At 38.2% G+C, this 24,979-nt stretch overlaps 1 long non-coding RNA gene across 1 annotated transcript in view; it reads left to right on the plus strand.

The window, feature by feature from the left end:
* The window catches only part of LOC135304995 (uncharacterized), a 657,910-nt gene that overhangs the window by 125,387 nt on the left and 507,544 nt on the right, over positions 1-24,979 (plus strand). The window contains exons 22-23 of the long non-coding RNA XR_010366252.1: positions 13,272-13,423; positions 17,399-17,454. This is a non-coding gene — a long non-coding RNA (uncharacterized LOC135304995). The remainder of the gene's footprint in view (positions 1-13,271; positions 13,424-17,398; positions 17,455-24,979) is intronic.

The following is a 24,979-nucleotide window of genomic DNA, read 5'->3' on the forward strand; positions in this document are numbered from 1 at the left end:
ACCATTTCAAGTTATTTATATTTTATATTTTTCTACTCAGCAGGTTTTGAAGGCTAAATGTTTTGGTGATTTACATGCAATAAACCTGGGCTCTTTTCCAGGATCTCCCAAAGGCCATTTTCGTGACCTTCGGCAAGTTCATGGCAAATAAATAATGGGATTGAACCTAATTTCCTTTACAAAGGAAAGCACTGTGGCTATAAGTATAAATGTTTATATACTCATCTGAGATACTGCAGTAAAAGTCCTGTCGACCACAAACCAGCATTATTTATTGGAGTGACTAAGATTGAATGATGAAAATGTTAACACTATCTACTCAATCTGCATACTTGTTAGTGTGTCATAAACACAACACTTGCCATCAAATGAACTCTTCCTGATATGAATCAAGTTTTTTTATTACAGTGCTCTGCCCTATTCATCAGTCTGACTCCCTGGCCTTTACTGCCAAATACAAAACGCTTGCTGATTTTCAGGGATCTCACCACGTAGCCATGTGCTTTTGGTTAGAGTAATGGGCTATCAGCAAAACACATACAAAAAATAATTACAAATATTTAAAACTGAATTCTGGGTATTTGTACCAGCAATACAATTCAGGTACCTGTTTCTGCATTCAGTAGGCATGCTCTAGTTCTATACAAGGAATTTGGACTTTCATTCATCCTTAGAAATGAACCAAAATACTCATAGAGAATCCCTGTGTGACACTGTTAGTTTCACTATCAGACATGGGATGGTCTGTTGCAGTTGAAGATTTTATCCTTCCCTATACGTAGCTTGACACCTGTGTTTTCTCCATTTCTCTGTTTAAAATGCTGAACATTTTCGTAGTCAATCCATGCCAATACAGGAAGCTATTATGGCTTAACAATGTATGGATCAACGAGAAGTTGCATTCTAAATCTTGGATTCTTGGATCTGTAAACCCTATTGAAGACAATAATCAGTCCAGGTGGCAAATATTTTTGGTATTAAAGCTCAAGGTAGGCAGTTTGCAAGTTTTAGAACAGAGACCAAGACTCCTTGACAATCTGGAAAAAAAACCCACTCTCTTGAAGAATTCTATCAGAAAACAAAACTCTATATTTCATTGGCTTGGTTACTGTCATTTTTGGTTAATTAATTCCTGTGTCAGTCCCACACTCTTAAGAGGTTATGTCCAGTGCTGTACACCAAGTGTTGAACAATCAGTGATCTTCACCTTGTGAAAAATCTCAAAAAGTGTGTTATGCGTGGGAGGTGCAAAAAGTCAAGGTTTGAAATACAGAAGCAGCTGTAAACATCACACTTTCCTAGGTGTTTTGTGATGATAGGAAACCTGATGTACTGTGAGATTGTTGTCTAGAAGGTTACAGTATTGTGGAAGGTCTATTTATGTTTATTGCAAACACATTTAATTGAGTACACAGAAAAAATTGGAGATGTTGAACAAATGTGAGAATTGTTGTGCATTTTGTGCTCTAATTGAAGAAAAATGGTACCAATGAGATCATTGCATTATTTTTGAAGGAATTTATCTTTTCTTGTGTGAAATTATGATTCTTGTGAAGGCAGAGACATTAGATTCTCCTTTGGAGCTAACCTTATGTAAAATGAGAAGGCTAATCTTTTGCTCTTGGTAGAAAGCAAGACCTTGATAAGACAGAAATAATTTTAGAATTTTCCAGTGACTGTGAGCAAATTACTGATGCAGCCTGAGGCTGTTTTACTTGACTAGTAGGAAAATACCAACTTTTCTATCTCTACTATTGTAAAGTTCATCTGTTGGAAAAAGTTTTTGTTATTATTATTGCAGTAAAAAGGGTTTGTACCCTCTGTTGGAGGGTGTGCAGAGGGAAGTAAGCAAATTAATGTCTAGAAAACAATGGTTTCATTTAGGTGCTTTAAATCAAATGTTTTCACATTTCCTTATATATCTTCCTCTACTTGAGCCCTAGATATGTATGATTCCTTAGTGAAGCATTTTTTAATAATTCAGGGACACAGAGAAGAGACATTGTACCCCACAAGCTGTTTAGCTCCAAAGCTGACCTATAACCACACTGCTGGCACCAATGCTGCTGCTACCAAAAGGAAATGCCAAAGAAGTTCTTGGGCTTTTTTTAAGAGTTATTTCTGGAGAAAAGACATAACATCTAAATATTTCAGTTCATCTTAATCATACTTTTTTTTTTTCTGTTTAACAGCTCCACCTTGAGAATTTCACATTATTAATGGTCACTTTTAAAAACTGGGATATCTGTCCTCTAACTCATGTGTGCTAAAGTGTCCTTTATTCCCCACTGAGAAGTCTGGGTGATACTGGTAGAGAACCATAGATGAACACAATAAAAAAATCTGTATTTATTTTTTTCCCCAGTTCCTTCCTTTAGTAATTTTTAGGTGGTCTCTCTCTGTATGGCTCTGTGATTCATTCTTGTTTGAAAAACACCAGAATTTCAAACTTGATTTGACTTGGTCTGTCTCTCTGGGTGGTTTTTTTGGGTTTTTTTTTTTTTTTGACAATATAGTTTAAAAGAATAAGCCTGGAAATACTAACATAACTTTTGTTTCAGTTTGGTACTGTGCAAGAAACAATTCTCTGTAGGGGGATTTACAGTCTGAAAAATGGGCATTGTAACATCTGTTTTGTACAGCAGGCTATGTGGGTTAACTAATGAACACTGAAAAAATTATTACTGAGTTTTTGAATAAAAGTTCTATCTGTACAATAACTGCAGAAATGTTAGAAAAACTGCAATTTTAAATCCCAGACTGAGGATTGACAAAAAACCCCAAAACCTAAAAGAAGACCAACTTAGCATTTCAAACATCCTCTGAAATGTGAGGCCACAGAATGACCTGGAGGATGCCTGATTTTTAGAAGAAAACTGGTGATTAATTTGTATAGCATCAAAGTTCCTCTTGGTAGGCATGAAAACTGGTCTTCTCATATAAGTTTGGGAAAAAGTCAAAATAATTCAGTTCCTCTGAAGTGACAAAGGAATAAAATCAAGGACATCCATAGCAGTACTTTAGTTGTTTTTATTTTTACAATGGTGCAAACAGAAACTGTTAAGCCATTTGCAGTCTGTGCTCATGTGTGTTACTTCCCAAGAGAACAGACACCTGAAGGGTTTGATTTTAAAACACCATTTAGATGAGAATTATCTGTTGGTTTAAGGTTGTAGCTTTTGGTTTTAGTTTTTCCTTAGGAGAAACAGAAGGCAAGTGACCAATGAAAAAGCTCTGTTCTTTCTTGCAGAGAAGAGCTGCTCTGCCTATGCTGTGGGGTCAATAGCTTGACTGTGTTTATTTTATATATATATTTATTTAATCACTGTGTTCATTTTTAGTCTTTTATTGCTTTTTTTCCAGACAGTGCTTTGGAGCTGCTTACTAGCTCTATCCCTGTAATCCTAGATTTTTGCTGCTAAACTGTTAAAAGGAAATTTGACTTCAAGACTTGTGGGAATGCATGTTTGCTATGACTGTGTTATCTGTGCAGCTGGCTTTATATGATCCTTTATCCTAGTGGAGAATTGCGAGTTGAGAAAGGTGGATTAGGAGAGCTGCTGGACAGCAAGTGCTGTTCACAGCATGCAAAGTGAGCATTGTATTTTAAATGCAGTTCTGATAGCAACTGGGTGTGTCTGATGTCAGGACAACACACAGAAAAGGCAGCATAGAGCTGGGTATCTGTCTGGTGGATGGGATGAGATAATCTATGGAATTTCATAATTTACTGTTAATTTTTCTATCACTGAATTGAAATTCTACCATAAACATTCTTTATTCAGTTTGCATTTTAGTTCAGATTGCATGTGAACGTAATCCCACTACCTTTTAACTTAAAGAAAAGGGAATTAATTGTTAAAAATTATAGTGGCACACTGAATAGATGAATTCCATTCAGAAAAAGGAAAAATTATTCCCTCAGGGGCTTTGTCATGGGAAGTCTTTAAAAGGAAAATGCATGTAAGAACAAAGTAGATCTGAGTGATTTTGAAGGTGGCTTTGCCAAGTGCTAATGGGAGACTATGGCAGGAATCTTTTCAAAGGATGTGGAGAAGAAAATTAATGCTTCTTGTGGTGGTAGTCTTCTTCCTGTGGTGCTGATTAACCAGGGTCACCTGAGTAGGACAACCAGGGGCAGTTCTCATCTCAGATATAGAGGATCCATCCTCACCGGGACTTTGTAACTCTCCATAAATTTGGGTCCTCTTTGGCTCAGTGCTAAACACAATTGTGCTGGCACCAAACCCAACACCACAACTCAGTGGGGCAGGAAGTGTTGCTGCTGTTGAGAACTTTGAAGTGAACAAGTGAAGAAGAGCCAGAGCTACCACTCAGCGTACAGAATTCAGATAGCATTGTCACCATTGGCTGTGTTAAAACATTGAGCTGGTCTTTGAAGTATTTGAGCATTTTCAGCTCTAAGAGTTAGTTAAGTTAGTTAAGCAATACATTTTGTTTTAATTGATGCTTTTTTGTTTCTCCCAATAAAACTCTTGAAACTTAGACACCTAAAATGAGCTAAGAAGATCTGTTAAGGAGGTTTAAGTTGTGCTGCTGTGCAGTAATGCACGTAACTACAGAAACTGTTAAGAAAGCTGGATACTAGCAGTATGATGTGGGCTGGTACAGGACAAATCTACCTTTAGTGAATTCTGTGTTATCATGGATACACTGCCTTTGATACCCGAGTTAGCTGCTTTAAAACTGGCTCAGGTGTGTCAGTGGTATTGTGAAGTTTTGGTCTAGCCAGGAAGTGAATAGAAAAGGGATCTTGTATGGTACAGAAATGCTGGTTCCATAGCTGCAAATGTTCTTCTTTCTTCCTTGTTACCTCTGATATTACTGGTTTAATGTGGAGAAATGCTTTCATTGTAAAGCACCCTAGGGCACTCTTAAGTTAAGGTGTTTCCAGTGGGATATTACTTGCATTAGATTTTGGAGAATATTCTTGATGGAAGAATACTTTTTTGCTACTTTATTCCCCATGATTCTCTTATTGTACCAAATCCGAGCATAAACATTCTGGGAGAAATGTGCTGTAAATATTTGTATTTATTAATGCAAATCAAAATCACACAGTTAAATCCCCATGTACTGGATTAAATATTTACTCTTCTGTGTAGATTTTAAGTGTATTCAAGGACAGAACAACCATTCTCCATGTTCATAAACAGTAAAAGACGCTATTCTAGAATTATGGACATTTTCTTATTATTGGGAGGGAGAGTTGGAAACTAATATAAAATATAAGAATGAGTTCTAAAATGTAAATATTATGTGTCTTGACATATTTTAGTCATTATGATATAATGTGTTAATTGCTTGACTATCAATTCATTTGGCAGACCTCTAGGAAGCCCCTTATACATAGTACCACATGTTAAAAACCATTCCGCTTCCTGGAACAGCCCCTGCTTAAAGAGTTAGCAGTCTAGTGAGCCCAAATGGACAGAAATGTAGGATATCAAATGGACTTAAATGAAGTAAAGTTTCTGTCAAAAGTCCTAGAGCTGCTTAGGTAAGCTAGAAGTGTGGTTTTTCTTCCTTAGTCCCATCCTGATACACAGCCCCAGCCAGTCACACTTTACCTGAGGCTGCTCAGCGCTTCCAGTTTAGACCATAGAAAATTGCTGTGGAGAAGAATCCCAATAGCAAGGTTACATGGCTCCTAGATTTACTCCAATTCTGGCTTCCAAAATGGTGCAGGAAGGCCCACACCTTTCATCATGCCCATGTGTCTGTCCTTTATGAAAAGGTGTGAGGAGTAGTCTCTGCACCAGCCAGGGGCTGCAGCCTGAACCATGAGCACATCAGCAGGACCAGCTTAGGCTCACTGTGCCCCACTGAGCAGAGAGGGACCTGATCATCTGCCAGGAGCTGGGACACCAGCTACCCCAACCCAGCAGGTCACCCCTGCACCCCAAAGGAGGGCTTCCAATATAGATATAGCCTGTACAGGAATTTCTTTCCCTTTGGTGCTATTTTGAATGTGACAGTGGGAAAACCTCATCAAACTTTCCCCAGAGTGAGACTTTAATTCCCTCTCTCATAGCCTATCCTGCCTGCTCCTGATGGGCCAAATCAGTGCTATTGTGTTTAAAGATAAATGGCAGAGCTTTGCATACACCTGTGCTGGCAAATGTGTCTGCTGCAACTTTAGAAAAAGTGACATAAGGACAACAAGTAATGACAAGATGAGTAGATTAAGTGTGGAATACCTTGCTGAGCTACAGCTCACTATGATCAAACCCCTCTCTGTGATTTAGTAAGCCAGGAAAATAAATTATAGTTTAGACTTGTTCTTCTCTTCTTTTTGAGACCCAGGAAGGCTAATACTTTTATAATAACTGTTTATAGAATGTCTGACTTCATGATCCTGACCTAAGCACTGAACAGGAGACCACTACAGGAAATTTATGCCTCAAACCAGCATAGTATCTCCAACTATTATTGAATTGTAGCACTACAATATAGCTCATAATAAAGCTTGTAACAGTGGTGACTTCTTTGCAGCTCTTTCTCTTTAAAATCTCCTGATACAGTTTTAAATCAATTTCTAGCAGGGAAACATTTTTTTCCCAAGGCAGTAAATAAAACGTTAATGGAGAGAAGACTCCTGCCCCACTGTGCCTGAGCAAACCAAGAATTTCAATAGATCAGGGCTCCCTCTCTTCCCCACTGAGGGAAAGGATGGCTGGGGATATACTCAGTGGTGGCCTTGTCCACCACATAAATGCTTCTCTGGGCTAGATGACCCAGACTTAGAGTGCACACAAATATTTATAACTCTCAGAAGTGCCCTTACAATCCATCCTGCCATGAGTAGCAGAGGTCTATTTTGTGCCACTGGATGAAGATTGTGTCAGTTAAAACATAAACAGAAAAGATTATATGATTAAGAAATATTTTATGGTTACATGGGATTTTTTTTTTCATTAAATAGCAAACTGGTAGCTGGCTTAAATCAGCAGTGAGAAACCCTGGGAATAGAAAGAAATTCAGATTAATCTTCAATTTCTCTGTTTTGGTACTATCTTTTAAATAAACAATAGTTTAATATCTGTATCTCTGTATCTGAAGCAAGACAAAAAGAAATAATAACAAAAACCTCATATGACACCTGTACATCTGCAGTAACATTGAGCTAGTTTGTTAATAATGAGAGTAGCTTGAAAGGTTTGGAGAGGTAAATTGTATTGCTAGGTAAGTGAAAAGTGATGGGTTCTATTTTTGTGACCTCACTTGCTCTGAATCAGGGAAAACCTCTGATCTCTTTTAACAAGATAGACTACAGATGTAATCTAAATAAGCTGCATTTCTTATTTGTATAAAGTTTTCTCTCTGTAAAAAATTTGAAGGCCATATTTCTTCTGTATTATTATGTAGTAGTTGCTCACCAGGATCGTAATTTTTTTAATGCTAAAGAAAAAAAAAAAGAAGAAATTAAAGTTAGGCATGTTTATTAAAGGGAAGAGGTTGCTCAGTGCAGATTAGATTTTTAGGGGATTTTGATGTTGCCTTTTAAGAGCGTGCACAGATAATAATTCTGAACCTTACAGTTCAGTTAGGACTGATTGTTGGAGAGCATATTCTACCTCTAATGCAGTATCTTAAAAATTAAGTTGCTGCCAAACTTTGCAAAATCTCATTGCAAATCATGAAGATGTTAAGCTTTCTCATAACTGATTTATTTTTCATGTTTGAAAAATGCCCGTCTCAAAAAATGGATGAATTACTTTCTTAAAACGATTTTTTAAATGACATTCAGAGGGAGAATTTAATCTCAAATATTTAAAGTGTAGTGTAATGAGAGCAACTGCAAGATAGTTACATTGAGAAGTGCTTTCTTATATTAACTATGGGTATTTCTGTGGGCTCTAGCTATATTGAAAATGACATAAATAAAAAAGTAAATGCCATTCTTTTTTCTTTTTTGCCGCTTTTAAAATGTTCCTTCAAATAATATTAATTTAAGTTGTTTTGATAAGAAAACTGGGCTATCATACTGGTGATTTAATGGATGAATGTCTGTTTAAAAAGATTAATTTTTCCCTGGGACTTCAGTGAAGACTCTGGCTCGTGGTGCTCTGCAATAGTATAGTATATTTCACAGCTGTGGGCTTTGATGGAGCACAGCCTGCCCTCTGCTCCAGAGAATGCCTCTCAGGGGAATGTTCCCTGTAGTACTTTAGATGATAACCTCTTCCAGAAAGTGTAATGGATGACAAAAGAAACCACAAGATAGTTTGACCCATGCCAGTTTGAAGGCTTTAAAATTACTGACCTTACTCTAAACTTACAGTTGATTTTTTATTTTTCCTCCTCCATGTGGAAAATGGAATACAGGTGTGCTGTGATCACTACCAGAAAGGCTTGCAGCAGGGTGCCCTGGAGGTTCTGTGTAGGCAGTTTCTTGTACAAATGTCTTGGTGAAGACAGAAATGTAGATCACTGCCGTGGAGCTGTTGCCACGCGGGAGATCATGTGCTGGAGAATTGGTTCTGGTTTTGGGTGGTTATAAAGTTTCCCTGTTACCATCCGGACAGCCAAGAGTGACAAGTGTGAAGTGATGCCCTGCACTTTTGTACATGAAGCTGGCTTTAAGCTTGTGTGTCTAGGCCACCTTGTGCTGTCACAAGAGCACTCAATGAAAGCCAGTGCTGAGCCCTGGCCTGTGCTGAGCCCTGTCCTGTGTTGCCAGTGCCACCTCAACATGCAGCTCTGACAAATCCGCTGTGCTAAGTCTGTTCCAGACACAGAAATGACTGCAGTGTCCACATCTTTTGGGTTTCCCTCAGTGCACAACAGGTAGGCATAATTGTGTAAGATACATCTACTCTGCAGCAGTCCTGAGAGATTTTGCTGACCTAGAGATAAAAGATACTTAGCTGTTTTTGTATGGAGATGCCATTGGAAAACTAGCATTTCACTCATGCATAAAATTGTTATTAAAAATGTAGAGAAGCCAAGACTTTGTTATGTCTACAGATATCTTCCCATCTCAACTGGAAGCATGAAATTTGTTATTTTCTGATTTTAAAATGCCAACCGCAAGAGCCAAAGGTTATCAAGAAGACAGTATTAATGAAGTTTATCCATTTCTGCAAAACTTTCCTGTAATACCTTCTACTGGCATTGTATGGCTCTTCATAGTGTGACAGAATTCATTTTGGGGCCACACCACTCAGAATTAATGAGGTTACTCTAAATTTCTGCTGATAAAATCTATATACCATCTCATGCTGGTACATGCCTTTGTTGTATAGTGTGCAGAGAGGTAGATGTATATACACTTACTCAGCTTATTTATCTTTAAACTTACAGTGCATAAAGCTTAAGATCTAGTATTTTAATACTTCAATAGTCCTAAAATGTCCATAACTATAAAGGTAAATGGCCTATGAAATGATATACTTAGCATCTGTAAAGGAATAATGTGTTTAGAGACCCAATGAAATAAATCTGTCAACATAAGAACTACTTTAGAGAATAGGATTTCCACAAAGTTATTTTCTTCTACAGAATGTTAGGAAAACTGATTCAGTTAGACAAAAAGCGATTAGAGAGACAAGGATATACACCATAAACACAGGAGACCCCCTATATGTATAGGTGATAGCCAAATAAGCATTTCAATTACATGAGTTAAACAAAGGCAGTGAAAAAAATTCATTTGGCCAAGGCAGCCAATATTTGGTGTAATCAAAATTATTCACAGACCAATGAAAATAATTTGAGATTTTTGAGTCTCTAAATATGGAAGAAGTACAAATGTTTCTTTGAAACGGAAAAAAATTTCCAAGTTTCCACAATTAAGTTATTTCATTTTCTTTTGTACTAGCTTTTATTGCTAAGCTCAAATTTCTTTTAAAGCATTTGAAATGCAAGAATTGGAGGGGAAAGTGGCATGTTTATACTTATGCCATCCGAGTATTTTGTTAGTAATTGCAAAAGTGGCAGTATCTGATATCAGTGTGAAAGAAAGCCTTACAGTAATTTGAATAGTAATGTAGCAAACAGCAGCAAGAATTAAGTACATGTGCTATAATATATACAGCAAGTCAGCTAGCTCTTAAATGTACACACATCACTTCTGCCTGAGCTTGCCTCTGAAAAGCAAAGCTAGAAACTGGGGAGACACTCTAGAAAGGTAACCTGTAGTTCTGCTCTGGTTTTAACACTTCCTCTGACAACAGGAATTGAGCACCTTTCAAGACAGAGCAGATGAGCAGGCAACTGTCTTAATCCTGAGGGGTCACTCCTGTGTCAGTTTCTTGCGTTGTTGGGAACATTAAGCTCTAAGATTACAAGAATTTCAGCAAAATAATTAAACAGTAGGAAATTCCATGACATTAAATATTATTCCTGTACATAATGCTTAATGTCTTTGGAAAAAACCCAAGTAGATGAAGTAGAGGATTATATTATTTGAATCAGAGTAATTGACCTCCTGTGTGTTTATTTTGATGCTTTCTGTATATAAGATACCCTAGTGACACCCTAGTCATCCATTTTGTGCCAGTCAGTGCACATTCTCTTCTTTCAGGATTAATATTCCAGAATTAGATATCAGATCCAGTTCAATAGTATATTCAATTCCAAATATGAACATACCCTCAGAGAGTGAGAATAGAGGGAAAGGTCAGATGATATCATCAGTTGCTAAGAACAGCTACAGGGCTTGAGAAGCAGGCTGAGGAGAAGGGAATGTTTCTTGGACAGGAGCCAGAAATCTGCACTGTGGTGAAAAATTTTTCAAGTTCTAAGTACAGTGTTTCCATTTGGTAAGGATCTTTGAGGATTGCACCATCCAGCTTTCAGGGATTAAAAGCAACAGCAGCCTCAAGAATCTTGTTTGCCCACATTTTTAATTGTTAGAAATGCTCGTTTTAGGCATGAAAGCAATGAGACTTATGAAGACACGATCAAATGGTTAATTAAGATATGTGTTTGCTCTCCTTCTTCATTTAGAGAATGAAAGCATTCTGGTGGGATATATTCTTCAATGGTGTGGCTATTATTATGTTATCTGCAATTATGTCATAAGATTTGATATTTCAAGTCTAGTCAGATACTTTTCAGGGTTTTTCAATACAAAAGTAGTTTAGCCCTCAATGTATCTAATAAGTGAATTCATTGAGATGATGTGTTGAAGATTAAAGAACTAAGTCTTGCAATTATTGCAGCCATAAAACATGCTAGGTAATAAACTGAGAAACATTTTATAGAATGATTTAGCACCTTTGGTAGTCAATGGGAAGAAACAAATGAGATTGGTCCTAATGGATTTTCCTTGGAAATCAAGGAAGTCAGAGGGAGTTAGGAAATCAGTGTGAACAAGGCACACCACAGTTAAACCCCTTGGCATGTCTGCAATGCAGTGCAGATGCTTTGCAAGCATTTCTGAGGTAGCAGTGCCAAGTGTGAGCTGTGTGTGGGCACATCCCCGCGTGTGAGCGGAGCAGCCCACGGAGGGATGAGCTGCCAGAACCCGCGCCAGTCCTGCTGAGGGAAGCAGGGCACTGCAGGACAGGGCTCTGCACAGGGGTCTGTGGGCAGAGCAGCTTGGACATCACCACACAGCTCTCCAGCCTGCAATGACAGGTATTCCCATGGTTTCCAAGCTTCATGCAAACTTCCAAAAGAGTAAAAGATTCTATATATTCTCCACAGTATTTATTCATTTCACATAGTAGCTTTCACTACTCTTACTGCCATTCCTATTGGCAGATCTTTTTTATATTGTAACCTACTCAGTTGCCAACTTCCACTATAATCCCAAATTTATAAATAAAAGAAAATGACTGCTTAAAAAACATAATCAAAGCACTTGGCTGACTATAGAGATATGTTATTACAGATCTCTTTGTTTGCTGTGAAATTGCTTGTCTTTTCTTTCCAAATGCTGTCTAATTTTCATAATAATGATTTTAGCTTTGCCTTCCTTTTTAAAACAGCATTAAATTAAAAAATGAGTATGTTCCAGTGGTCATATCTGTTGGTGGCAAAACATACTTAATTCTTAATGGGTGTATAACCTTGTTAAAGGCTGAGTGCAAACTAAATGATGTCCTCACAAAGAGAAAAATAATGCAGCTTGTTCCTGGCATAAATAGGGGAGGGGAAAGGGGAAAAGCGCGAGCTATAAACAAATCTGTGCAATGGAGTCAAGCTTGGTGTCCAGCTGGAAAACTGTCCTGTGTACAGAAATGGCTGTGGGAATAGTGACTGATAAAAGTGAGTGATTGGCACAAGAGAGGCTGCTCTGGGGACCCTTGAAAAAGCAGGTTTTTTTCTGTAGTCTGTGCTCCTCTGTATCCTTGGCTGAGGAAATAAATCAATGCACACTTCCTAAAGTGTATAACCATGGCTTTCCTAAATGGCAATGCAGCTTTGGATACCCCTGTGTACAGGAGGGAGAAGCTTTCTCCTGCTTGTGAGTCACACACAGCTAAAAGATTTGGAATTAGGTATGCATAAACCTGATTCTCGGGTGCTGGAAGATGAATTTCCACTGCAACAATGTAGATTTATAAAGCTGACAACCAGTATTTTAACTTCAGCAGCAATAGAAAAACAGTGATTGATATTTTTAAAAAATTATAAATAATCATAGTAATTTCAGATTTCTTATCTGTAGTTAATACAAGTAGATAAAATAGCACTGATTTATTTATTTATTTATGAAATATTTGTTTCCCAGAAACTTCAAAATGAGCTTAGCTGTGATGAGATTTGTCACTGTTTTCAATGGAAAAGATAAATAATTAAGGGGAAATTTTAAATTAATATTTTTAACTAACATTCCTGTCTTTACAGAAAAGAAGTGTTAAAAATTAAGTATGTGGACACTGAAACAAGTAGCCTTAACTTTTAAATATGAAGTCAAAGTTGACTGATTTACAAATGAATTCTAGATATGGATTTTCTTTTTGATGATTCATCTGCTGTGTGAGGGTTCAGATGGTGATTGGTGGTAAAATCCTGCATTGCTGGTATTGCTCTGGCCCTTGTGGAGGATGCCAGGTGCCAGTTTCCCTGCAGGCAGTAAATGGGTCCCAGGCAGGTGCCCAGGGCTGGGCAGAGGGAAGGGCAGGGCTGCTGGGCCCTCCTGTGACCACAGCCCCAGTTGTGCCCTGGAATCCCCCACCCCTCTCCCACGGGAGTGTGTCCTGGGCAGGATACAGCATAATTAAAAACTGCAACACCAAATTAAACTTCTGAAGTAATGTTTGGGTTTTCTTCTTTTTTTTTTTTTTTTTTGGCAGACCATTTGCAAACATCCAGAAGCTCAGTCTTTAAAGAGGCAGCCCAAAACCTAAGGAAATAATCAGTGTAATCGGATGTAATCATTGCTATGGCAACAATTTCTTCCAGATCAGTGGATAAAATGTTCGTTTCAAACTTGTGTCTATAACTTGTAAGTAGACTTTATTTATTCTCTGTTTTATTTCCTCCTCAATATTCTCCATCACCACAATGAAGCTTCTAAAGAGCACTTGTAAAGAGCACGGTACAACAATTGGTGAAGCAAGTGGGTTCAACAATCCATATATTGACACAATGAATTCAATAGAAAACTAATTAATAATAATAAAAATAATAATAAGATAGCACTTTGCCCTCTATGGCTTCTTTCATCAAAGAAGCTCAAAGAGCTTTGCAAATATTAATTAAGCCTCAGAACACCCTGATAAGCATCTCTCTCTTCTCATTTTCTCCCTGCAACTAATATTAATTTCTGGATTACAATGAATAAGACCTACAAATCAAGAAAGACTGAAAGGTAAAACAATCCCCTTGGTACTGTTTTAAGGTTACCCACAGCATCAAAGCCTGCACGGGTGAAACCAACTGCTGCATCTGGTGCTCTGCAGAATAATCTGTGCACCTGCCCCTGCACTCTCATTTGTGTGCAGTGTTCCTTTGGTCTACAGTGTGTGCAACCATCCAATCAGATTTTTTTATCAACATATAATCCTTTCCCAATCAGTAAAATGTACTGACTGTTCCAGTCTAACACACAGATTTAGACAAAGTGATGATTTTTTTTCTTATTTTAAGAAAGTATTCCCCAAAGCTTAATAAAGAGTTCATATATTCTAGTGTGCAGAAGGCTGGTCTAGGATCTTGAGATCTAATCCTATTTGCAAATGGCTTGAATTGTAGCTTTGGAAAAATATTTTAATCTTATTACTTCAATTTCCTGCTTTGGAGAAGAGATAAATAGTATTTGTTTATATTCAGGGTTTCTAGAAGGATTATTTAAATGTTGTTTTAAAGGCAGTGTAGCCCAGTGCACTGTCTCAGAACAGGAACAAGGCAATTATCTGTTTATTGAGGCATTTATTTATTATTCCTTAATTTTATGAACTTGGCTTGGCTGATATGGGCCATTGTACAGAGGACAAGATTTTGGTGAGACTTTTTTCTACAGCCTTATCAGCAGTTTCCACTTCCTGGTCTTACTTTATTCACCTATTAGAATGCAATAATCTTAATTATTTTCCAGTGCAAAGTCATATCTTCTCTGGCTTTTAGCAGGTGCACAATGTCATTCCCAGCTGCTGTTTTCTTTGGTTCTTGGAATGCCATTTCTTATTTCCTATTGCTCCTCACAATCCCTTTGTGTTTTTGGGCCCCACACAATTCTTCAGTGGAATAACTGCTGCACCTGATCACCCGTACTGGCTTTTCACATGCAAGAGTGAGTTGGTATAATCTCTGAGTCTCATCTGCTGAAAGGAAGAATGGCTGAATTAAAATTATTCACAGAAAAGTGTTTCTTCTGGTTTGTGCTGTTATTTCAGACAGCCAAATGATTTCTGCTCAAGTAAAGACAGCAGTGTGTGGCCCTGCAGAAGCTGTGTGTGCTTGCTCCGGGCTCTGTGAAAGTCACTGGCTTGGCAAACGGGCTCTGCAGCGTCACTCACATTCCTTCTCTTCTGACTTTTACACAGAATTTCATTTGCTGACTGAACTTGAGGATCTTAAATTACAGCTCTCTTGGACAGGGATGTAGATGTGAGAGAGGTGAAGAGAGGTGAAGTGACCTTTAGGTAGCCTGTTTCTCTGACAAACACTTCTCACTCGTTGTGCAGCTGTGGCACAGGTTCTGACGCAGTGGTTTGGAGAAGCTCTTGTCAAGGAATTGGGGTGAAAAGATGTTTGTCCCGCTTCTCTTGAGGACAATTTTAGAGAAACATGGTATTGCTTAATTCTAATGAACTACGTGCAAGTATTTGATTGCTTACTGCAGAACAAAATTGTAGATGGTCTTTTTAAAGTCAGAAAAACATTTGAAGGTATTTTCCTAGCTGTTCACAAGCCCAGAAAGGAGAGACTGTTCAGGTGTTCTTCCAGTGCCTGAGTGTGTGCTTTTAGCCCACGAAAATTTCTAACTTCTAAGGGAAGTGAGGAGTCTGGCTGTGAGAAATGCAGTTTAATAAGTTCTGTACTAGTGAATGCCCAAGGTGCTTGGGTGTTAACCACCTGGGAGTAACTCTCTCTGTTTCACCAAGGACACTCTAAACTGTGTCCTGACAATATCTCTCTTTCCAGTAATACTTGGAGATATTGAGCTCCCTAACAGTGCTCTCAGCTGTACAGAAACTGGTTGTTTAGAAGACATGGTCTAAACAGAACTTCTGGATCTAATTCTCTGTGTTATGTTAACAAGGGGGTGGTGTAAGGAAAATATGAACTGAAGTCTATTCTCAATACTATAAAGGATGAAAACAGGGCAGATAAATGCACTCAGAATCAATTTTTAAAGTATTAAGATTATTGAGGTGAATGTTTTGTGTTTAATTAGGTCCACAAATGAAGAATAATTATATTTTCAGGTGGAAAATTTTTTTGCTGAGATTACTCATTTGTACAAAATTACATACCTTAGTAATTCTCTCAACGTTTGTGGCCCAGATGTTTGATAACAGGAATTTCAGCATATGTGCATGCATTTTAAATTGTATTTCCCAAAAAGTGTATAACAAATAGTTCCAACAATTATGCACTGCTACATGAACTCAGAGAGGGAATTTACAGTTGTATTCACTCAGAACTTGCATACTTCTTTGTAAAGCTGTAAATCAAAAATCTCGTATGAGGACTGCATTCTCTTGAAACAGCTCTTGAAATCTGGAATTTTTTTAAAAGAATCTTTTGAATTCCCAGGATAAGGTAAAGAAAACATTTTTTCATCAATTTATTTTGCCTTAAAAAAACAAAATCCTAGTTAGCTGTTGCAGACTGTTGCCTATTACACAGAGATCAATGTTATGACACAAACACCATGTTAGAAGTGTTTATTTATTTATTTAGCATAAAAATATATGTTTATATTTAGCAGCCAATTATGGATATAATATCTAGCTAATGATTTAGTCCTCTATTTCCCCTAATTTTGTTGATCCTATAAGATAACAGGATACTTATTTATAGCATATATATAAAATTTGCTGCATTGACTGAAGCACCTTAGCAGAGCCACCTTTCAGCAGTTCCTTCAGGTTACATCACCGTGCTATTACTGTGGATTAATTAGCCTTTCCCAACAGAATGGTGGTGTTAGAATATGAATGAAGTCCTGCAGCGATCTCTTTTAAGTGTGGGATCACTGGGTTAATCTCTACATGAAACAGTTTGGTTACTGAATGGAAGAGCTGCCATGTGGGCTAAAGCTGGCAAAGTCAATATATTTTAAGAGATTTAGTAAGACATACTCTTCAGAAGTAGCTTCACAAGAACTGTGTGGTCTGCAATAATTTAATAAATTGGAATTACTTTTATATTCAATTGGAGTGCAGCTTTAGTTTCCATCCTTTCCATTTGCTGTATAACAAAGACCTAAAGTAATTGGGTGTAATCCTGGGCTGTCACCCTGGGAGCAGGCAGAGCAGGGAGGGTGCTGCTTCAAGCTGTCCTGATATATTCCATCTACTACAGAAACATTAATGAGCCCCAGGTTATTAGCCTGTGGTTTGATTATCTTTTCTCTGGCAGAGAACAACAACCTGATTCTGGGGCTATACACAGTGCTCACTCAGGGATCTGAATTTGGCATCAGTAGGGCCCAGTTAGCTGGAGGAGCAGCCCTAAATCCCCTCCCTGCCACTGTTGGAGTTTTCAGTCAAGGCTACACACTTGGCTTCCCGTCTGCTCACTGTCATGCTTGTCATGCTTGCTTACTGTTAATATTTTGTGCATCTTTCAAAGTGTTAGTAACAGAATTCTTCCCACAAATGCCATGTGCCATGTCCTCTAATATTCTCACCTGAGTGATTTTACCCTGCTGACTCTCCCAGACTGGCAAAGGGGCTTGCACCTCTGTGCAGGGCACCTGAGAAGTGGCAGCAAGGGGAAATCACATCAATTGTGTGTGTATTTTCCTCAGGGAGAGCGCTAAACTGGAGCTGAATGTGTGACTTGTGGCTGGAATGAAAGCGAAAGGTATGTGATCCTTGCATCAGAAAGGGTGTGGGCATTTCTTGGTGGACAAGTATTCTCAGTGGGAGCTCGCTAAATATTTCTTAGAATGGTCATGTTGTGTTTATTTTTTTGTCAAGTGGTCATTGTCCTACCCAGGTATACACCCTCCTTATTACCAGAAGGACAAAACTCGATAGGGATTGCTTCATTTTAAGTAAATATTCTTTGCTCTTATGCTTGTCCACTGTTAAATCACAGTTCAACAGCAGTGGCTGAAGTGGGTCATACTTGCTTTGCTTGATTTCCGAGTAAATTTAACCAAATGGAGTCAAATATCTAACTCAAACATTATTTGGTTTACCTTCCACTCGGGGCTGTGAAAGAAACATGAGAGAGAAAAGGAGAAACCTGTGAAAAACATGAAAAAGTCAAGAGGGTGAAGGAGAAGGAGGTGGTATTAGTACCTGCCTGCCTATCTTTCCATAGGTACTCAGGCTGAGGGCAATCACAAGCTATCAGTTCAGTAGCCTAGTGAGTAATTTGCAGCAGAAAGTTATTTCAGCCCTTTCAGTAGGATGTTATGTACTATTCAAGATATCAGAAGTCCTTTTTTTTTTTTTTTTTTTTAAACCTCAGTGCATACTAAAAAGAAACACTAGCTGGAAGAGAAAAGTTGCCAGTTAGTAATAAATCTTGCTGTGGTTCCTAGCCCCAAATTTTAATCTGCCCATGTCCTCCTTGCTGTCTCACATCTCCTTTCTTCACTAGTGCAGTTTTTGGGCCGGGGGATCTTCCATAACAGCATCCACTTTGATTTGCAGGAGGGGATAGATGAGGACTTCTAACGATGAATAAGATATGTGCTTTCTCCTGTACTGGCAAAAGTGAGCAGAAATTCAAGCCTTCAGTCCTGCAGTTGCAAGAGGGTAGGTAGGGGCACATCCTTGTCCTCAAAAACCCCAGGCAGTGTCTCAAATGAGGCCTCTGCCCAGCTCCCCTCTGGTAAAGCAGGGAAAAGCAAGAGGGCAGCCTGAGCTTTGGGAAGTGTGTCTGTGAAGATAGGGCTACACTTGAAAGGCTGACAGGATATGTGTAGCCAACATACACAATTGCTACAGTTTTTACAGCTACAGGATAGCAAAGATACCAAAAATATCCTGAGATTTTTTTTCTGAGATTTGTTTCCTGTTAGAACTAATTTCAGTACACCTGAAGCATTGCTTTATTTTTTTTTTTATATTTTGTTTTTCTGTCACTGAATGATTTCAGTAAATCTTCTCTTAAACATTTATTTTCCTTTTATGTTTATCTCTAGCACAGAATAAAAACTGTTTACAGGAAGAACTAGTCTCCCTACTTAGTATGCAGTGTAATTTAATGCTTAGAGTACCTATTCTGTAATTGTGTATACACAGCTAAATATGTACTTCTCAATAGGGCTTAACCTTCTATGAACATATGCTGTAAATTTACAGTGTTTGCATAATGTTTATCCAGCTTGGTAGAATTCTATGGTTTAGTGATATAGAAAACTTACTGTGTTTTTAAACGTGGTAGGTGTGGAGGGGATCCTGAAATCAGCTGGAGAGCTCTTTGTCTTGGTTCCTGAGGATGCTCTGAAGTGCAGCTAAGCAGGGGTGGCAGTTCTGCTTTGTGGTGCTACTGCCAGTTCTGCTGCTGCTCCTGCACCATCTCTAAACAATGGATTTTGAAAACAGATCTCTTTTAAGTAGAGTTTTAGCCCTACTGGATATTGTGAAATAGTAGTGGCATGAGATGATGCTTTTTATATTTTGTCTTCAGTTTCTTGATTATTGTACTGAAAGCAGTCTGCAGGTTTTAAATTTGAGGTGATGGATGAAACTGTACAGCTGAAGAGACAGCACACGTGACAGGTTTGCAATAGGTTTGTTCATCTTCCTATGCTAAATGACTGAACATCAGCCAGTCGTGAGATGGCATTAAAGGTCTAGGTCTAGTGAGCTGGCAAAGAGATATTCCCTGAGATACTAAGAGATGGGAGGGTTTTGGTAGGAATTACTGTACTATTAATCTGCAAGTGTTATGGCAATAGGTCTAGTGTCTCCTCTTTGGGGACTTAAATAGAAGGGTTTCATTGTTCTGTTTTAATTCATTCCTTGCCTCAGCCTAACTTATAGAATTTGGAGGGAATAAGAGGGGACGATTCAAGTTCTATTATCTTCTTCTACATTGGCAGGTATCCTATAATGGAATTTTCTTTCCAGTTGTCAGGAGCCTCAAATCTAAACTTGATTTTAAACATTTTCATTGGATGAAAATGCAATTTACAGGGAGAAAATATTGTCTGAAGGAAAGTTAAAAATTACTTCTGGAAAAACAATTAATGCTGTAAGCGTAAGGAAAAAGCATCAAAACTCTAGCTGGAATACTTGTTAAAGATAGTACTATTGGATTAAAAGGAAATTCTTAATCAATCTACAGACATGGAATTTCCATGTATTGACTTCGCCCAAAGAAGTAAAACTTTGAAACTTTCACCTCCCACCTCCCTTGGTGATGCAACTTCATATTCTCTTATCATTTTTGATCTTTAGAACTTTAATATTTTGTCCTGAAGTGCCTTAAGGACCATAAACAGAGCTGTCTTATCTATAATATTTCCTGTGTTTTTTCCTACTAGTCACTGTCACCATAAGACTGAAACAATAACATTGTCCCCGCACCATACTATGTGCTCTTTGTGCCAATCCAAATCATTTGGTGTAGCATGAAATGGAAATGAGGCAGTTCTGTAGCAGGTGTCTGCTGCTCTATAAAGGTGGGGAAGCCTTCGAAATCTCTTATGTGAAGCTCTGGAATTCTGGCAGGCTGATGAGCTGAAGGAGACCAAAGCCACAGGCACAGCAGAGGCAATAATCCTGTGCTCTGTTCCGTGTGTGCTGAGAGAGTAATATGGCAAAATGCTGGACACAGATGGTGTAAGGAGGGAGCTCCATGGGCTTCCAGGGGCTCTCTTGGTCCTTAAAGCAGCACATCTGGTGGTGACCAGGCTCTGCTGATTCTTTAGTCAAGCATTCCATTTCAAACAGACTTAGAGACTGTATTTAGAATCAGGTAAGTTTCATGTACACAGAAAAATAAAGACCCTTCAGTTATCTGCTTAAGGCCTTTACTTAGGTTTTATGCTTTGCATATTGCATTTTCTCCAGAGAGATGCAATTCATTAATTAGATCACTAGCACTACTACAAAATGAGTTATAAATTTGCATATTCAAAAATTGCACATTCAAAAACATAATCTAGAAAACAATGTTAACTCAGTGTTCGATTAGAAATATGTTGCAGATTTTTTTGTAAGCCGCTTTAAACATATATTTAAAGACCTCTGTTTAAAACAAAATAACATAACTTCTCGTCTTAAGAAGGAGTCACTGTAGTCTTGTAGAAATAATAGAAGTGAGAAAACTCTTGGGTTGAGATAAAGACAGTTTAACAGGTAAAGCAAAGCAAGGAACTAATTCCCTGCTTCCCCTGGTCAGGCAGGTGCTCAGACATGCCCAGAAAAGCAGGGCTCCATCACATGTAAGGGTTGCTTGGGAAGGTGAATGCCTTTCTGTGCTGAGCATGGCTCCATGCAGTGTGGGGCATCCCTGGGGCCGGCTGTCCTGCTTGTGCCCCCTCCCAGCTCCTTCCATTCCCCAGCCTCCTCACTGGCGGGGGGCTGCAAGAAGCAGAAAAGGCCTTGGCTTCTCACAAGGTCTGCTCAGCAATAATGAAAACATCTCTTATGTCATGGCCACTGTGTTCAGCACAAATCTAAAGTAGTCCCATAGCCACTACTGTGAGGCGAACTGGCTCTATTGCAGCCAAAACCAGCACACTCAAGGCTCCACTGAAAGGAGCATTATTGAAAAACAGAAGGAAGGCATTGCATGCATATGTATAATGCAGATGATTCCCTGCTTTATGGAACAAAATCTGGAAAATCACAGTACAACAGGAGAGAGGAGCTGATAAAGAAACAGGAAAGTGATTGTATTTACTACAGTGTGGGCCATTTATACATTTAAGATAAATTTATTATTTTTTAAGTATGTCTAATATTGATGTGCTCTTTGGATTTCTGTCTGTACAGACAGCTTTCATCTGAGGTCTGGTGCATTTCAGGTGGATAGCTAAACTTTCCAATTTGCATCAAGAAAAACTATAGCACAATGACTTTATGGAGGCTGTAATGTATTTTATTCTTTCTTTTGAAAGACTGCTCATCATTAAAGCTCTTCTTAGGGCTTTAAAGCAGATTGCTTCAGACATGAAACATGAAGTTTTAGGATGACATTGCTTTGCTGTAGAAAGTCTTTATAAAAGTGCAGGTGTAAGAAAAATTTGATCTGTTATTACCCTAACAAGTCACATTTGTCTGCTAGCTTTAAAGCTTCTTTTAATCACAGGTCATAGTCTTTGATGTTCATGGTTACCTTTCATCCCTTTTCTCTTCTCTGCCTTCCTTACATGCCCAAACCATAATTCTCAGTGCTGCTAAATCCACACGTCAGACATTTTTTATTTGTGTACTCAGAAATAGTTTTACAATTTAGACTTCATTGAAATTCTAGTTTAAGTAGTGATTGAACTGTTGTTTTTAACCTTTGTCTTTAAATATTTCTCTCTATATACCTAAGGTTTGTTTTTATTGCTCATTGGGTGATTTTATTTCAACTCATTACACTTCCAAAACAGCTAGCAAAACCTTTTAATGACTTGTTAATTAAATACTAACTCCTCCAAAGCTTTATAAAAGACCTATATGTGGACTAAATTCTGCCATTTGGATTAGAGTGCTATGGATGTCTTCTCCATGGCACTGGTGCTGATGCCTTTTCTTTTCCTTCTCAAGGGTCTGTCCATCATACCTGGCATTCATAACCTCTTATTGCTCTCATTTTACTGGGATTACTCTTACAGCAAAATGCAGCCTAGCACACAGTCTGTCTCACTCCTCCCTCACCCTCTGTCTGGGATACATCCAGGCAGCAAATGAAGCACATTCACCATGAATCAGCATTAGAGGACTTGGATAATGTGTCACAAACCTGCTGGGGCTTGTGGTAAAAGCAGTGCCTTGATTTGATTTTGGAGTGTGTGGCACAAAGGCAGCAGAGCAGATAGCCAGTGTATATACAGAAAGTTACAAAGCTATGACTCTTACACCTAGATTTTAGCTGCATCTGTCCTTTAGTGTAAGGTATGGACAGGGTGAGGGACTATTAGAGCATTATAAAAGTCATCTCTTTTAATCCTCCTGTTGTAATCATCCCTAACAACAGGAGCTTTAGAAAGTAGCTGTGCATTTAGTATTTATTGCAACAGAGCAGAAGTTATGCATTTCATTAAACTATTAAAACTGGGGCCTACATTTGGAACGTACTGGCTCTGCAGATCTCAGATTCGTTCAGTCAGAAGCATTTGATACCAGAGGTCAACTGATGAAAATTAGAGAAACAATAGGTGGCTCTGAGCTTTTTCACTTCCTTTTTTTCCTAAGCAGTTGACAGCAAAATCCTACAATAATAGAGTGAGCTACAATGGCATCTAATGATTTTCTGGGAAGCAGGGAGTACGCTTCAGCAGGGAACCAGAAGCCATGCCATACTGATTCTTTATATGCTAAAGTTTAAAAGCTGAAACCTCAGCAGTAGATGACTGAGACATGCTGAGGAAGGAAAAAGTAGCCCTGCATTTCTTCACCAACTCATATTTTAGTAAAGTTTATAACATACTAATTTCAAAACACCAAATAAACATATGAAATGGGGAGATGTTTAGGCTGATTTTAATCCAAGACTGCAGAAAGTTGCTTTTTGGACACTATGTCAGACATCCTTGGTTAGTCAATTGAAGCAAATTTCCTAGGCTGTTATTTTCAGTAATTTTCAATTAAGAAGACTTAGTATTTTTTTAAATACAAAACATTAAAACATATATTATAAATTAATAATAATTCATTTTTTAAAAATTGCAAAACAAACTATGGAGAAACAGAGTGATGAAATGTCAGCCTTTCCACTGTGTTGCACTTCCCGGGCCACCTGGAGGTAGAAGTCAGGCTGCTCTGAGCTTTTGGCAGCTACCTACAAGGAGTCTCTCCTGAAGGTAGGGGCTGGTTTCCACAAGTCACCCCAGGATATGAATCACTTCCAAACTCCTCAAGGCAAGTACTTCATGGATGGCTTTGACATCCAGGTCGTCTGCAGAGGGTGGCAGATACATCCCAGGATGATCCTCTTCCCCCTTGGGAAGGAACAAGAGGCAGCACATATAATCTTAGAGGATCCAAAATGATGCTGAATACTTGTGCAGCCAGGATCTGCATCAAGTTGTCAGACACAACCAGATAAAACAATGAAAAAAACCTGAAAAACAAAAGTCTACCTTGGACGGTACTGTTTAGTCACCTGTTATAAGCCTGGGCTTAATTCTAGTACCTTTTGCTAAAAAGAGGTCAGACTCAAAATATTTACCAATGTTCTCATATAATTATGTCTTCCTTACAGGGGGAAAAAAAAAAAATCTTTGCTATCTAGTAATTCATATGCATTCAAATGTCACATTCCCCCAGTGCATTCCTCCATTTATTCACACTGAAGCTCTCCATCTGTGTATCAATACCATTATGAGATTTCTCTGAGTAGAACCAGACATGTTTGAATGGATATTGTAAATGTGGAGTGGGGTTTTTTGCCTTCTTTTTTCTACCTTCTGGGCATAAGTAATGCACACAACTATTAAAAAATGTGGTCCCTATGTAGTGGCTGCAATAAATGTATGGTGTTTTATTACAATGGAATGATGTATTGAAATATCTCAGGAAATGGGGATGAGGGTGATGCTTTAGGCTGAACTGGAAAGAGGGAAGGTGAATACTGGGAAACAAAAGGGAATGGAGCAGCAAATTTGGTTTAACCTTCATTTGTGTTACACGTTTTTTGGTTTTTAAAAGTTCTTCTATTCAGATTGAATTATTTTGTCCTGAAATAGGAAGACTATTTCGTACATGGGCTTGATGGGTCAAAAAGGGGGAGAAGTGTGAAACACACTTTTCTGAAAGTGTGTTTCCCAATGGGAGAGTGCTTCTGATCCTACTTAATTGAACGTCACACTTGGTGTGGCAGAAGTCACGTTCTGCAGTGGTACTGACTGTGCACCTGCTCTGCCTTTCTCAAAGCTAGTGAGGAGGTACTCTGTTTACTGTTAATATTTGTAGCAGGCAATGGTAAGATTTTCATAGTGATTACTTTGAGCATAAACAGCTGATTTCAAAATTAATTAGATCCTATGATCATACTTCCAACCTTTGAAAATCTTGATAGTAAATGAAAGACATTCAGCAACTTGGCATATATTTTCTGGAAGCCAGTTTTATCACTTAGCATATTGTTTTGGTCAGTATGTGTAATCTGTGTAAATAAAAGGAAGTAAATACATTCAAAATGGTGATAGTCTCAGCTTAAATAATTAGTGTGTCAGTTTTTTTAGGAACTGCAGTGGGAAGTGTCAGTAAAC

The sequence above is a fragment of the Passer domesticus genome, chromosome 7 (assembly GCF_036417665.1).
Source record: "Passer domesticus isolate bPasDom1 chromosome 7, bPasDom1.hap1, whole genome shotgun sequence".
Taxonomy (NCBI): domain Eukaryota; kingdom Metazoa; phylum Chordata; class Aves; order Passeriformes; family Passeridae; genus Passer; species Passer domesticus.